This window comes from Cervus elaphus, chromosome 32 (assembly GCF_910594005.1).
Source record: "Cervus elaphus chromosome 32, mCerEla1.1, whole genome shotgun sequence".
Classification (NCBI taxonomy): Eukaryota; Metazoa; Chordata; class Mammalia; order Artiodactyla; family Cervidae; genus Cervus; species Cervus elaphus.
In genome coordinates, this window is record NC_057846.1 from 2,917,959 (window position 1) to 2,932,793 (window position 14,835).

A 14,835-nucleotide genomic window follows, 5' to 3' on the forward strand; every position below is an offset into this window, starting at 1 on the left:
CAGCCTAGTTGCGAGGGACAACTCGGGATTCTCCTCGAGGCTTGGCAGGGCAATTGGAACGCCTCTCTAGCTGAGGCGGGAGACCAAGGGTCCCTTTCCACGTGCCACAAGAATCCTGGGACTCCTATCAAGTTTCACGACGAGTCAGGCATCGTCTCCTTTGGAGGCTCTGATCTCCGCGTACCTCTGGAGTTTTCAAAGGATGTGAGGCCTCCGGTCGCGATGAGGTGGGGAACTAGGTGTTTCTCTGTGGTCTCCACAGGGGATTCAGACATCCTTTCATCTTGGGAGATGCAAGACGAGCCTGCATTCAAGTCACTGCAGGGATATCCGGACTTATTTCGAGTCAGGGCATCGCGGTGTCCATTCCACTTGAGGCGGCAAACTCAGGATCCCTTTCACATACCTAGAGCTGAGAGAAGCATCCTCTTGAGGTGCTTGTGGTAAGGTGGTATTCCTCAGGAGTCGAAGCCAGGGACTAACCTCTCATCTCGTGTTGATTCTTGGTCCACGGAGCTCTTTCGTGTTGCTACAGTGACCTCAGGATCCCTCTAGCCTTGAAACAGTGTTCTTGGGGTTTCTCTGGAGTGCCATCAAGGAAATCAAGGCTCCTTTCATGTGTGATGTGCAACACGGAATTGCTCTGCACGCAGTGCAGGGGAATCGGGCCTCATCTCGCGGCGAGGGGGAAGTCTCATGGTTTTTCTCGAGTTGCGGCGGGAACCTGGGGTATATTCTCGAGTTACGACGGGGATGGCCCTTCCACACACGTGTGTGTTCAGCCATGTCAGGACTCCTGCCTAGTTGCGAGGGACAACTCGTGATTCTCCTCGAGGCTTTGCAGAGCAATTGGGACGCCTCTCCAGCTGAGAGGGGAGACCAAGGGTCCCTGTCCAAGTGCCACAGGAATCCTGGGTCTCCTATCAAGTTTCACGAGGAGTCAGGCATCGTCTCCTTTGGAGGCACTGATCTCCGCATACCTCTGGAGTTTTCAAAGGATATGAGGCCTCCTGTCGCGATGAGGTGGGGAACTAGGTCTTTCTCTGTGGTCTCCACAGGGGATTCAGACACCCTTTCGTCTTGGGAGATGCAAGATAAGCCTGCATTCCAGTCACTGCAGGGATATCCGGCCTTGCTTCGAGTCAGGGCATCGCGGTGTCCATTCCACTTGAGGCCGCAAACTCAGGGTCCCTCTCACATACCTAGAGCTGAGAGAAGCCTCCTCTTGAGGTGCTTGTGGTAAGGTGGTATTCCTCTGGAGTCGAAGCCAGGGACTAACCTCTCATCTCGAGTTGATTTTTGGTCCACGGAGCTCTTTCGTGTTGCTACAGTGACCTCAGGATCCCTCTAGCCTTGAAACAGTGTTCTTGGGGTTTCTCTGGAGTGCCATGAAGGAAATCAAGGCTCCTTTCATGTGTGATGTGCAACACAGAATTGCTCTGCACGCAGTGCAGGGGAATCGGGCCTCATCTCGTGGCGAGGGGGACGTCTCATGGTTTTTCTCGAGTTGCGGCGGGAACCTGGGGTATATTCTCGAGTTACGACGGGGATGGCCCTTCCACACACGTGTTTGTTCAGCCACGTCAGGACTCTTGCCTAGTTGCGAGACACAACTCGGGATTCTCCTCGAGGCTTGGCAAGGCAATTGGGACGCCTCTCCAGCTGAGGCGGGAGACCAAGGGTCCCTTTCCACGTGCCACAGGAATCCTGGGACTCCTATCAAGTTTCACGAGGAGTCAGGCATCGTCTCCTTTGGAGGCACTTATCTCCGCGTACCTCTGGAGTTTTCAAAGGATGTGAGGCCTCCGGTCGCGATGAGGTGGGGAACTAGGTCTTTCTCTGTGGTCTCCACAGGGGATTCAGACATCCTTTCATCTTGGGAGATGCAAGACGAGCCTGCATTCAAGTCACTGCAGGAATATCCAGCCTTATTTCGCGTCAGGGCATCGCGGTGTCCATTCCACTTGAGGCCGCAAACTCAGGGTCCCTCTCACATACCTAGAGCTGAGAAAAGCCTCCTCTTGAAGTGCTTGTGGTAAGGTGGTATTCCTCTGGAGTCGAAGCCAGGGACTAACCTCTCATCTCGAGTTGATTTTTGACCCACGGAGCTCTTTCGTGTTGCTACAGTGACCTCAGGATCCCTCTAGCCTTGAAACAGTGTTCTTGGGGTTTCTCTGGAGTGCCATGAAGGAAATCAAGGCTCCTTTCATGTGTGATGTGCAACACGGAATTGCTCTGCACCCAGTGCAGGGGAATCGGGCCTCATCTCGCGGCGAGGGAGAAGTCTCATGGTTTTTCTCGAGTTGCGGTGGAAACCTGGGGTATATTCTCGAGTTACGACGGGGATGGCCCTTCCACACACGTGTGTGTTCAGCCACGTCAGGACTCCTGCCTAGTTGCGAGGGACAACTCGGGATTCTCCTCGAGGCTTTGCAGGGCAATTGGGACGCCTCTCCAGCTGAGGCGGGAGACCAAGGGTCCCTTTCCACGTGCCACAGGAATCCTGGGACTCCTATCAAGTTTCACGAGGAGTCAGGCATCGTCTCCTTTGGAGGCACTGCTCTCCGCGTACCTCTGGAGTTTTCAAAGGATGTGAGGCCTCCGGTCGCGATGAGGTGGGGAATTAGGTCTTTCTCTGTGGTCTCCACAGGGGATTCAGACATCCTTTCATCTTGGGAGATGCAAGACGAGCCTGCATTCAAGTCACTGCAGGGATATCCAGCCTTATTTCGCGTCAGGGCATCGCGGTGTCCATTCCACTTGAGGCCGCAAACTCAGGGTCCCTCTCACACACCTAGAGCTGAGAGAAGCCTCCTCTTGAGGTGCTTGTGGTAAGGTGGTATTCCTCTGGAGTCGAAGCCAGGGACTAACCTCTCATCTCGTGTTGATTTTTGGCCCACGGAGCTCTTTCGTGCTGCTACAGTGACCTCAGGATCCCTCTAGCCTTGAAACAGTGTTCTTGGGGTTTCTCTGGAGTGCCATCAAGGAAATCAAGGCTCCTTTCATGTGTGATGTGCAACACGGAATTGCTCTGCACGTAGTGCAGGGGAATCGGGCCTCATCTCGCGGCGAGGGGGAAGTCTCATGGTTTTTCTCGAGTTGCGGCGGGAACCTGGGGTATATTCTCGAGTTACGACGGGGATGGCCCTTCCACCCACGTGTTTCTTCAGCGACGTCAGGACTCCTGCCTAGTTGCGAGGGACAACTCGGGATTCTCCTCGAGGCTTGGCAGGGCAATTGGAACGCCTCTCCAGCTGAGGCGGGAGACCAAGGGTCCCTTTCCACGTGCCACAAGAATCCTGGGACTCCTATCAAGTTTCACGAGAAGTCAGGCATCGTCTCCTTTGGAGGCACTGATCTCCGCGTACCTCTGGAGTTTTCAAAGGATGTGAGTCCTCCGGTCGCGATGAGGTGGGGAACTAGGTCTTTCTCTGTGGTCTCCACAGGGGATTCAGACATACTTTCGTCTTGGGAGATGCAAGACGAGCCTGCATTCAAGTCACTGCAGGGATATCCGGCCTTATTTCTAGTCAGGGCATGGCGGTGTCCATTCCACTTGAGGCCGCAAACTCAGGGTCCCTCTCACTTACCTAGAGCTGAGAGAAGCCTCCTCTTGAGGTGCTTGTGGTAAGGTGGTATTCCTCTGGAATCGAAGCCAGGGACTAACGTCTCATCTCGAGTTGATTTGTGGTCCACGGAGCTCTTTCGTGTTGCTACAGTGACCTCAGGATCCCTCTAGCCTTGAAACAGTCTTCTTGGGGTTTCTCTGGAGTGCCATGAAGGAAATCAAGGCTCCTTTCATGTGTGATGTGCAACACGGAATTGCTCTGCACCCAGTGCAGGGGAATCGGGCCTCATCTCGCGGCGAGGGAGAAGTCTCATGGTTTTTCTCGAGTTGCGGCGGGAACCTGGGGTATATTCTCGAGTTACGACGGGGATGGCCCTTCCACCCACGTGTTTGTTCAGCCACGTGAGGACTCCTGCCTAGTTGCGAGGGACAACTCGGGATTCTCCTCGAGGCTTTGCAGGGCAATTGGGACGCCTCTCCAGCTGAGACGGGAGACCAAGGGTCCCTTTCCACGTGCCACAGGAATCCTGGGACTCCTATCAAGTTTCACGAGGAGTCAGGCATCGTCTCCTTTGGAGGCACTGCTCTCCGCGTACCTCTGGAGTTTTCAAAGGATGTGAGGCCTCCGGTCGCGATGAGGTGGGGAATTAGGTCTTTCTCTGTGGTCTCCACAGGGGATTCAGACATCCTTTCATCTTGGGAGATGCAAGACGAGCCTGCATTCAAGTCACTGCAGGGATATCCAGCCTTATTTCGCGTCAGGGCATCGCGGTGTCCATTCCACTTGAGGCCGCAAACTCAGGGTCCCTCTCACATACCTAGAGCTGAGAGAAGCCTCCTCTTGAGGTGCTTGTGGTAAGGTGGTATTCCTCTGGAGTCAAAGCCAGGGACTAACCTCTCATCTCGAGTTGATTTTTGGCCCACGGAGCTCTTTCGTGTTGCTACAGTGACCTCAGGATCCCTCTAGCCTTGAAACAGTGTTCTTGGGGTTTCTCTGGAGTGCCATCAAGGAAATCAAGGCTCCTTTCATGTGTGATGTGCAACACGGAATTGCTCTGCACGCAGTGCAGGGGAATCGGGCCTCATCTCACGGCGAGGGGGAAGTCTCATGGTTTTTCTCGAGTTGCGGCGGGAACCTGGGGTATATTCTCGAGTTACGACGGGGATGGCCCTTCCACCCACGTGTTTCTTCAGCGACGTCAGGATTCCTGCCTACTTGCGAGGGACAACTCTGGATTCTCCTCGAGGCTTGGCAAGGAAATTGGGACGCCTCTCCAGCTGAGGCGGGAGACCAAGGTCCCTTTCCAAGTGCCACAGGAATCCTGGGACTCCTATCAAGTTTCACGAGGAGTCAGGCATCGTCTCCTTTGGAGGCACTGATCTCCGCATACCTCTGGAGTTTTCAAAGGATGTGAGGCCTCCGGTCGCGATGAGGTGGGGAACTAGGTCTTTCTCTGTGGTCTCCACAGGGGATTCAGATATCCTTTCGTCCTGGGAGATGCAAGACGAGCCTGCATTGAAGTCACTGCAGGGATATCCGGCCTTATTTCGAGTCAGGGCATCGCGGTGTCCATTCCACTTGAGGCCGCAAACTCAGGGTCCCTCTCACATACCTAGAGCTGAGAGAAGCCTCCTCTTGAGGTGCTTGGGGTAAGGTGGTATTCCTCTGGAGACGAATCCAGGGACTAACCTCTCTTTTCGAGTTGATTTTTCGTCCACAGAGTTCTTTCGTGTTGCTACAGTGACCTCAGGATCCCTCTATCCTTGAAACAGTGTTCTTGGGGTTTCTCTGGAGTGCCATCAAGGAAATCAAGGCTTCTTTCATGTGTGATGTACAAGACGGAATTGCTCTGCACGCAGTACAGGGGAATCAGGCCTCATCTCGCATCGAGGGGGAAGTCTCATGGTTTTTCTCGAGTTGCGGCGGGAACCTGGGGTATATTCTCGAGTTACGACGGGGATGGTCCTTCCACCCACGTGTGTGTTCAGCCACGTCAGGACTCCTTCCTAGTTGCGAGGGACAACTCGGGATTCTCCTCGAGGCTTGGCAGGGCAATTGGAATGCCTCTCCAGCTGAGGCAGGAGACCAAGGATCCCTTTCCACGTGCCACAAGAATCCTGGGACTCCTATCAAGTTTCACGAGGAGTCAGGCATCGTCTCCTTTGGAGGCACTGATCTCCGCGTACCTCTGGAGTTCTCAAAGGATGTGAGGCCTCCGGTCGCGATGAGGTGGGGAACTAGGTGTTTCTCTGTGGTCACCACAGGGGATTCAGACATCCTTTCTTCTTGGGAGATGCAAGACGAGCCTGCATTCAAGTCACTGCAGGGATATCCGGCCTTATTTCGCGTCAGGGCATCGCGGTGTCCATTCCACTTGAGGCCGCAAACTCAGGATCCCTCTCACATACCTAGAGCTGAGAGAAGCCTCCTCTTGAGGTGCTTGTGGTAAGGTGGTATTCCTCAGGAGTCGAAGCCAGGGACTAACCTCTCATTTCGTGTTGATTCTTGGTCCACGGAGCACTTTCGTGTTGCTACAGTGACCTCAGGATCCCTCTAGCCTTGAAACAGTGTTCTTGGGGTTTCTCTGGAGTGCCATGAAGGAAATCAAGGCTCCTTTCATGTGTGATGTGCAACACGGAATTGCTCTGCACGCAGTGCAGGGAAATCGGGCCTCATCTCGCGGCGAGGGGGAAGTCTCATGGTTTTTCTCGAGTTGCGGCGGGAACCTGGGGTATATTCTCGAGTTACGACGGGGATGGCACTTCCACCCACGTGTTTGTTCAGCCACGTCAGGACTCCTGCCTAGTTGCGAGGGACAACTCTGGATTCTCCTCGAGGCTTGGCAGGGCAATTGGGACGCCTCTCCAGCTGACGCGGGAGACCAAGTGTCCCTTTCCACGTGCCACAGGAATCCTGGGACTCCTATCAAGTTTCACGAGGAGTCAGGCATCGTCTCCTTTGGAGGCACTGATCTCCGCGTACCTCTGGAGTTTTCAAAGGATGTGAGGCTATCGGTCGCGATGAGGTGGGGAACTAAGTCTTTCTCTGTGCTTTCCACAGGGGATTCAGACATCCTTTCGTCCTGGGAGATGCAAGACGAGCCTGCATTGAAGTCACTGCAGGGATATCCGGCCTTATTTCGAGTCAGGGCATCTCGGTGTCCATTCCACTTGAGGCCGCAAACTCAGGGTCCCTCTCACATACCTAGAGCTGAGAGAAGCCTCCTCTTGAGGTGCTTGTGGTAAGGTGGTATTCCTCTGGAGACGAATCCAGGGACTAACCTCTCTTTTCGAGTTGATTTTTGGTCCACAGAGTTCTTTCGTGTTGCTACAGTGACCTCAGGATCCCTCTATCCTTGAAACAGTGTTCTTGGGGTTTCTTTGGAGTGCCATCAAGGAAATCAAGGCTCCTTTCATGTGTGATGTGCAAGACGGAATTGCTCTGCACGGAGTACAGGGGAATCGGGCCTCATCTCGCATCGAGGGGAAGTCTCATGGTTTTTCTCGAGTTGCGGCGGGAACCTGGGGTATATTCTCGAGTTACGACGGGGATGGCCCTTCCACACACGTGTGTGTTCAGCGACGTGAGGACTCTTGCCTAGTTGCGAGACACAACTCGGGATTCTCCTCGAGGCTTTGCAGGGCAATTGGGACGCCTCTCCAGCTGAGGCGGGAGACCAAGGGTCCCTTTCCACGTGCCACAGGAATCCTGGGACTCCTATCAAGTTTCACGAGGAGTCAGGCATCCTCTCCTTTGGAGGCACTGATCTCCGCATACCTCTGGAGTTTTCAAAGGATTTGAGGCCTCCTGTCGCGATGAGGTGGGGAACTAGGTCTTTCTCTGTGGTCTCCACAGGGGATTCAGACACCCTTTCGTCTTGGGAGATGCAAGACGAGCCTGCATTCCAGTCACTGCAGGGATATCCGGCCTTATTTCGAGTCAGGGCATCGCGGTGTCCATTCCACTTGAGGCCGCAAACTCAGGGTCCCTCTCACATACCTAGAGCTGAGAGAAGCCTCCTCTTGAGGTGCTTGTGGTAAGGTGGTATTCCTCTGGAGTCGAAGCCAGGGACTAACCTCTCATCTCGAGTTGATTTTTGGTCCACGGAGCTCTTTCGTGTTGCTACAGTGACCTCAGGATCCCTCTAGCCTTGAAACAGTGTTCTTGGGGTTTCTCTGGAGTGCCATGAAGGAAATCAAGGCTCCTTTCATGTGTGATGTGCAACACAGCATTGCTCTGCACGCAGTGCAGGGGAATCGGGCCTCATTTCGCGGCGAGGGGGAAGTCTCATGGTTTTTCTCGAGTTGCGGCGGGAACCTGGGGTATATTCTCGAGTTACGACGGGGATGGCCCTTCCACACACGTGTTTGTTCAGCCACGTCAGGACTCTTGCCTAGTTGCGAGACACAACTCGGGATTCTCCTCGAGGCTTGGCAAGGCAATTGGGACGCCTCTCCAGCTGAGGTGGGAGACCAAGGATCCCTTTCCACGTGCCACAGGAATCCTGGGACTCCTATCAAGTTTCACGAGGAGTCAGGCATCGTCTCCTTTGGAGGCACTGATCTCCGCGTACCTCTCGAGTTTTCAAAGGATGTGAGGCCTCCAGTCGCGATGAGGTGGGGAACTAGGTCTTTCTCTGTGGTCTCCACAGGGGATTCAGACATCCTTTCATCTTGGGAGATGCAAGACGAGCCTGCATTCAAGTCACTGCAGGGATATCCAGCCTTATTTCGCGTCAGGGCATCGCGGTGTCCATTCCACTTGAGGCTGCAAACTCAGGGTCCCTCTCACATACCTAGAGCTGAGAGAAGCCTCCTCTTGAGGTGCTTGTGGTAAGGTGGTATTCCTCTGGAGTCGAAGCCAGGGACTAACGTCTCATCTCGAGTTGATTTGTGGTCCACGGAGCTCTTTCGTGTTGCTACAGTGACCTCAGGATCCCTCTAGCCTTGAAACAGTGTTCTTGGGGTTTCTCTGGAGTGCCATGAAGGAAATCAAGGCTCCTTTCATGTGTGATGTGCAACACGGAATTGCTCTGCACGCAGTGCAGGGGAATCGGGCCTCATCTCGCGGCGAGGGGGAAGTCTCATGGTTTTTCTCGAGTTGCGGCGGGAACCTGGGGTATATTCTCGAGTTACGACGGGGATGGCCCTTCCACACACGTGTTTGTTCAGCCACGTCAGGACTCTTGCCTAGTTGCGAGACACAACTCGGGATTCTCTTCGAGGCTTGGCAAGGCAATTGGGACGCCTCTCCAGCTGAGGCGGGAGACCAAGGGTCCCTTTCCACGAGCCACAGGAATCCTGGGACTCCTATCAAGTTTCACGAGGAGTCAGGCATCGTCTCCTTTGGAGGCACTGATCTCCGCGTACCTCTGGAGTTTTCAAAGGATGTGAGGCCTCCGGTCGCGATGAGGTGGGGAACTAGGTCTTTCTCTGTGGTCTCCACAGGGGATTCAGACATCCTTTCATCTTGGGAGATGCAAGACGAGCCTGCATTCAAGTCACTGCAGGGATATCCGGCCTTATTTCGCGTCAGGGCATCGCGGTGTCCATTCCACTTGAGGCCCCAAACTCAGGGTCCCTCTCACATACCTAGAGCTGAGAAAAGCCTCCTCTTGAAGTGCTTGTGGTAAGGTGGTATTCCTCTGGAGTCGAAGCCAGGGACTAACCTCTCATCTCGAGTTGATTTTTGGCCCACGGAGCTCTTTCGTGTTGCTACAGTGACCTCAGGATCCCTCTAGCCTTGAAACAGTGTTCTTGGGGTTTCTCTGGAGTGCCATGAAGGAAATCAAGGCTCCTTTCATGTGTGATGTGCAACACGGAATTGCTCTGCACCCAGTGCAGGGGAATCGGGCCTCATCTCGCGGCGAGGGAGAAGTCTCATGGTTTTTCTCGAGTTGCGGCGGGAACCTGGGGTATATTCTCGAGTTACGACGGGGATGGCCCTTCCACCCACGTGTTTGTTCAGCCACGTCAGGACTCCTGCCTAGTTGCGAGGGACAACTCGGGATTCTCCTCGAGGCTTTGCAGGGCAATTGGGACGCCTCTCCAGCTGAGACGGGAGACCAAGGGTCCCTTTCCACGTGCCACAGGAATCCTGGGACTCCTATCAAGTTTCACGAGGAGTCAGGCATCGTCTCCTTTGGAGGCACTGCTCTCCGCATACCTCTGGAGTTTTCAAAGGATGTGAGGCCTCCGGTCGCGATGAGGTGGGGAATTAGGTCTTTCTCTGTGGTCTCCACAGGGGATTCAGACATCCTTTCATCTTGGGAGATGCAAGACGAGCCTGCATTCAAGTCACTGCAGGGATATCCAGCCTTATTTCGCGTCAGGGCATCGCGGTGTCCATTCCACTTGAGGCCGCAAACTCAGGGTCCCTCTCACATACCTAGAGCTGAGAGAAGCCTCCTCTTGAGGTGCTTGTGGTAAGGTGGTATTCCTCTGGAGTCAAAGCCAGGGACTAACCTCTCATCTCGAGTTGATTTTTGGCCCACGGAGCTCTTTCGTGTTGCTACAGTGACCTCAGGATCCCTCTAGCCTTGAAACAGTGTTCTTGGGGTTTCTCTGGAGTGCCATCAAGGAAATCAAGGCTCCTTTCATGTGTGATGTGCAACACGGAATTGCTCTGCACGCAGTGCAGGGGAATCGGGCCTCATCTCACGGCGAGGGGGAAGTCTCATGGTTTTTCTCGAGTTGCGGCGGGAACCTGGGGTATATTCTCGAGTTACGACGGGGATGGCCCTTCCACCCACGTGTTTCTTCAGCGACGTCAGGATTCCTGCCTACTTGCGAGGGACAACTCTGGATTCTCCTCGAGGCTTGGCAAGGAAATTGGGACGCCTCTCCAGCTGAGGCGGGAGACCAAGGTCCCTTTCCAAGTGCCACAGGAATCCTGGGACTCCTATCAAGTTTCACGAGGAGTCAGGCATCGTCTCCTTTGGAGGCACTGATCTCCGCGTACCTCTGGAGTTTTCAAAGGATGTGAGGCTATCGGTCGCGATGAGGTGGGGAACTAAGTCTTTCTCTCTGCTTTCCACAGGGGATTCAGACATCCTTTCGTCCTGGGAGATGCAAGACGAGCCTGCATTGAAGTCACTGCAGGGATATCTGGCCTTATTTCGAGTCAGGGCATCGCGGTGTCCATTCCACTTGAGGCCGCAAACTCAGGGTCCCTCTCACATACCTAGAGCTGAGAGAAGCCTCCTCTTGAGGTGCTTGTGGTAAGATGGTATTCCTCTGGAGACGAATCAAGGGACTAACCTCTCTTTTTGAGTTGATTTTTGGTCCACAGAGTTCTATCGTGTTGCTACAGTGACCTCAGGATGCCTCTATCCTTGAAACAGTGTTCTTGGGGTTTCTCTGGAGTGCCATCAAGGAAATCAAGGCTCCTTTCATGTGTGATGTGCAAGACGGAATTGCTCTGCACGCAGTACAGGGGAATCGGGCCTCATCTCGCATCGAGGGGGAAGTCTCATGGTTTTTCTCGAGTTGCGGCGGGAACCTGGGATATATTCTCGAGTTACGACGGGGATGGCCCTTCCACCCACGTGTTTCTTCAGCCACGTCAGGACTCCTGCCTAGTTGCGAGGGACAACTCGGGATTCTCCTCCAGGCTTGGCAGGGCAATTGGAACGCCTCTCCAGCTGAGGCGGGAGACCAAGGGTCCCTTTCCACATGCCACAAGAATCCTGGGACTCCTATCAAGTTTCACGAGGAGTCAGGCATCGTCTCCTTTGGAGGCACTCATCTCCGCGTACCTCTGGAGTTTTCAAAGGATGTGAGGCCTCCGGTCGCGATGAGGTGGGGAACTAGTTCTTTCTCTGTGGTCTCCACAGGGGATTCAGACATACTTTCGTCTTGGGAGATGCAAGACGAGCCTGCATTCAAGTCACTGCAGGCATATCCGACCTTATTTCTAGTCAGGGCATGGCGGTGTCCATTCCACTTGAGGCCGCAAACTCAGGGTCCCTCTCACTTACCTAGAGCTGAGAGAAGCCTCCTCTTGAGGTGCTTGTGGTAAGGTGGTATTCCTCTGGAATCGAAGCCAGGGACTAACGTCTCATCTCGAGTTGATTTGTGGTCCACGGAGCTCTTTCGTGTTGCTACAGTGACCTCAGGATCCCTCTAGCCTTGAAACAGTCTTCTTGGGGTTTCTCTGGAGTGCCATCAAGGAAATCAAGGCTCCTTTCATGTGTGATGTGCAACACGGAATTGCTCTGCACGCAGTGCAGGGGAATCGGGCCTCATCTCGCGGCGAGGGGGAAGTCTCATGGTTTTTCTCGAGTTGCGGCGGGAACCTGGGGTATATTCTCGAGTTACGACGGGGATGGCCCTTCCACACACGTGTGTGTTCAGCGACGTGAGGACTCCTGCCTAGTTGCGAGGGACAACTCGGGATTCTCCACGAGGCTTTGCAGGGCAATTGGGACGCCTCTCCAGCTGAGGCGGGAGACCAAGGGTCCCTTTCCACGTGCCACAGGAATCCTGGGACTCCTATCAAGTTTCACGAGGAGTCAGGCATCGTCTCCTTTGGAGGCACTGATCTCCGCATACCTCTGGAGTTTTCAAAGGATTTGAGGCCTCCTGTCGCGATGAGGTGGGGAACTAGGTCTTTCTCTGTGGTCTCCACAGGGGATTCAGACACCCTTTCGTCTTGGGAGATGCAAGACGAGCCTGCATTGAAGTCACTGCAGGGATATCCGGCCTTATTTCGAGTCAGGGCATCGCGGTGTCCATTCCACTTGAGGCCGCAAACTCAGGGTCCCTCTCACATACCTAGAGCTGAGAGAAGCCTCCTCTTGAGGTGCTTGTGGTAAGGTGGTATTCCTCTGGAGTCGAAGCCAGGGACTAACCTCTCATCTCGAGTTGATTTTTGGTCCACGGAGCTCTTTCGTGTTGCTACAGTGACCTCAGGATCCCTCTAGCCTTGAAACAGTGTTCTTGGGGTTTCTCTGGAGTGCCATGAAGGAAATCAAGGCTCCTTTCATGTGTGATGTGCAACACAGCATTGCTCTGCACGCAGTGCAGGGGAATCGGGCCTCATTTCGCGGCGAGGGGGAAGTCTCATGGTTTTTCTCGAGTTGCGGCGGGAACCTGGGGTATATTCTCGAGTTACGACGGGGATGGCCCTTCCACACACGTGTTTGTTCAGCCACGTCAGGACTCTTGCCTAGTTGCGAGACACAACTCGGGATTCTCCTCGAGGCTTGGCAGGGCAATTGGAACGCCTCTCCAGCTGAGGCGGGAGACCAAGGGTCCCTTTCCACGTGCCACAAGAATCCTGGGACTCCTATCAAGTTTCACGAGGAGTCAGGCATCGTCTCCTTTGTAGGCACTGATCTCCACGTACCTCTGGAGTTTTCAAAGGATTTGAGGCCTCCTGTCGCGATGAGGTGGGGAACTAGGTGTTTCTCTGTGGTCTCCACAGGGGATTCAGACACCCTTTCGTCTTGGGAGATGCAAGACGAGCCTGCATTCCAGTCACTGCAGGGATATCCGGCCTTATTTCGAGTCAGGGCATCGCGGTGTCCATTGCACTTGAGGCCGCAAACTCAGGGTCCCTCTCACATACCTAGAGCTGAGAGAAGCTTCCTCTTGAAGTGCTTGTGGTAAGGTGGTATTCCTCTGGAGTCGAAGCCAGGGACTAACCTCTCATCTCGAGTTGATTTTTGGTCCACAGAGCTCTTTCGTGTTGCTACAGTGACCTCAGGATCCCTCTAGCCTTGAAACAGTGTTCTTGGGGTTTCTCTGGAGTGCCATGAAGGAAATCAAGGCTCCTTTCATGTGTGATGTGCAACACAGCATTGCTCTGCACGCAGTGCAGGGGAATCGGGCCTCATTTCGCGGCGAGGGGGAAGTCTCATGGTTTTTCTCGAGTTGCGGCGGGAACCTGGGGTATATTCTCGAGTTACGACGGGGATGGCCCTTCCACACACGTGTTTGTTCAGCCACGTCAGGACTCTTGCCTAGTTGCGAGACACAACTCGGGATTCTCCTCGAGGCTTGGCAAGGCAATTGGGACGCCTCTCCAGCTGAGGTGGGAGACCAAGGATCCCTTTCCACGTGCCACAGGAATCCTGGGACTCCTATCAAGTTTCACGAGGAGTCAGGCATCGTCTCCTTTGGAGGCACTGATCTCCGCATACCTCTGGAGTTTTCAAAGGATGTGAGGCCTCCAGTCGCGATGAGGTGGGGAACTAGGTCTTTCTCTGTGGTCTCCACAGGGGATTCAGACATCCTTTCATCTTGGGAGATGCAAGACGAGCCTGCATTCAAGTCACTGCAGGGATATCCAGCCTTATTTCGCGTCAGGGCATCGCGGTGTCCATTCCACTTGAGGCCGCAAACTCAGGGTCCCTCTCACATACCTAGAGCTGAGAGAAGCCTCCTCTTGAGGTGCTTGTGGTAAGGTGGTATTCCTCTGGAGTCGAAACCAGGGACTAACCTCTCATCTCGAGTTGATTTTTGGCCCAAGGAGCTCTTTCGTGTTGCTACAGTGACCTCAGGATCCCTCTATCCTTGAAACAGTGTTCTTGGGGTTTCTCTGGAGTGCCATCAAGGAAATCAAGGCTCCTTTCATGTGTGATGTGCAACACGGAATTGCTCTGCACGCAGTGCAGGGGAATCGGGCCTCATCTCGCGGCGAGGGGGAAGTCTCATGGTTTTTCTCGAGTTGCGGCGGGAACCTGGGGTATATTCTCGAGTTACGACGGGGATGGCCCTTCCACCCACGTGTTTCTTCAGCGACGTCAGGACTCCTGCCTAGTTGCGAGGGACAACTCTGGATTCTCCTCGAGGCTTGGCAGGGCAATTGAGACGCCTCTCCAGCTGAGGCGGGAGACCAAATGTCCCTTTCCAAGTGCCACAGGAATCCTGGGACTCCTATCAAGTTTCAGGAGGAGTCAGGCATCGTCTCCTTTGGAGGCACTGATCTCCGCGTACCTCTGGAGTTTTCAAAGGATTTGAGGCCTCCGGTCGCGATGAGGTGGGGAACTAGGTCTTTCTCTGTGGTCTCCACAGGGGATTCAGATATCCTTTCGTCCTGGGAGATGCAAGACGAGCCTGCATTGAAGTCACTGCAGGGATATCCGGCCTTATTTCGAGTCAGGGCATCGCGGTGTCCATTCCACTTGAGGCCGCAAACACAGGGTCCCTCTCACATACCTAGAGCTGAGAGAAGCCTCCTCTTGAGGTGCTTGGGGTAAGGTGGTATTCCTCTGGAGACGAATCCAGGGACTAACCTCTCTTTTCGAGTTGATTTTTCGTCC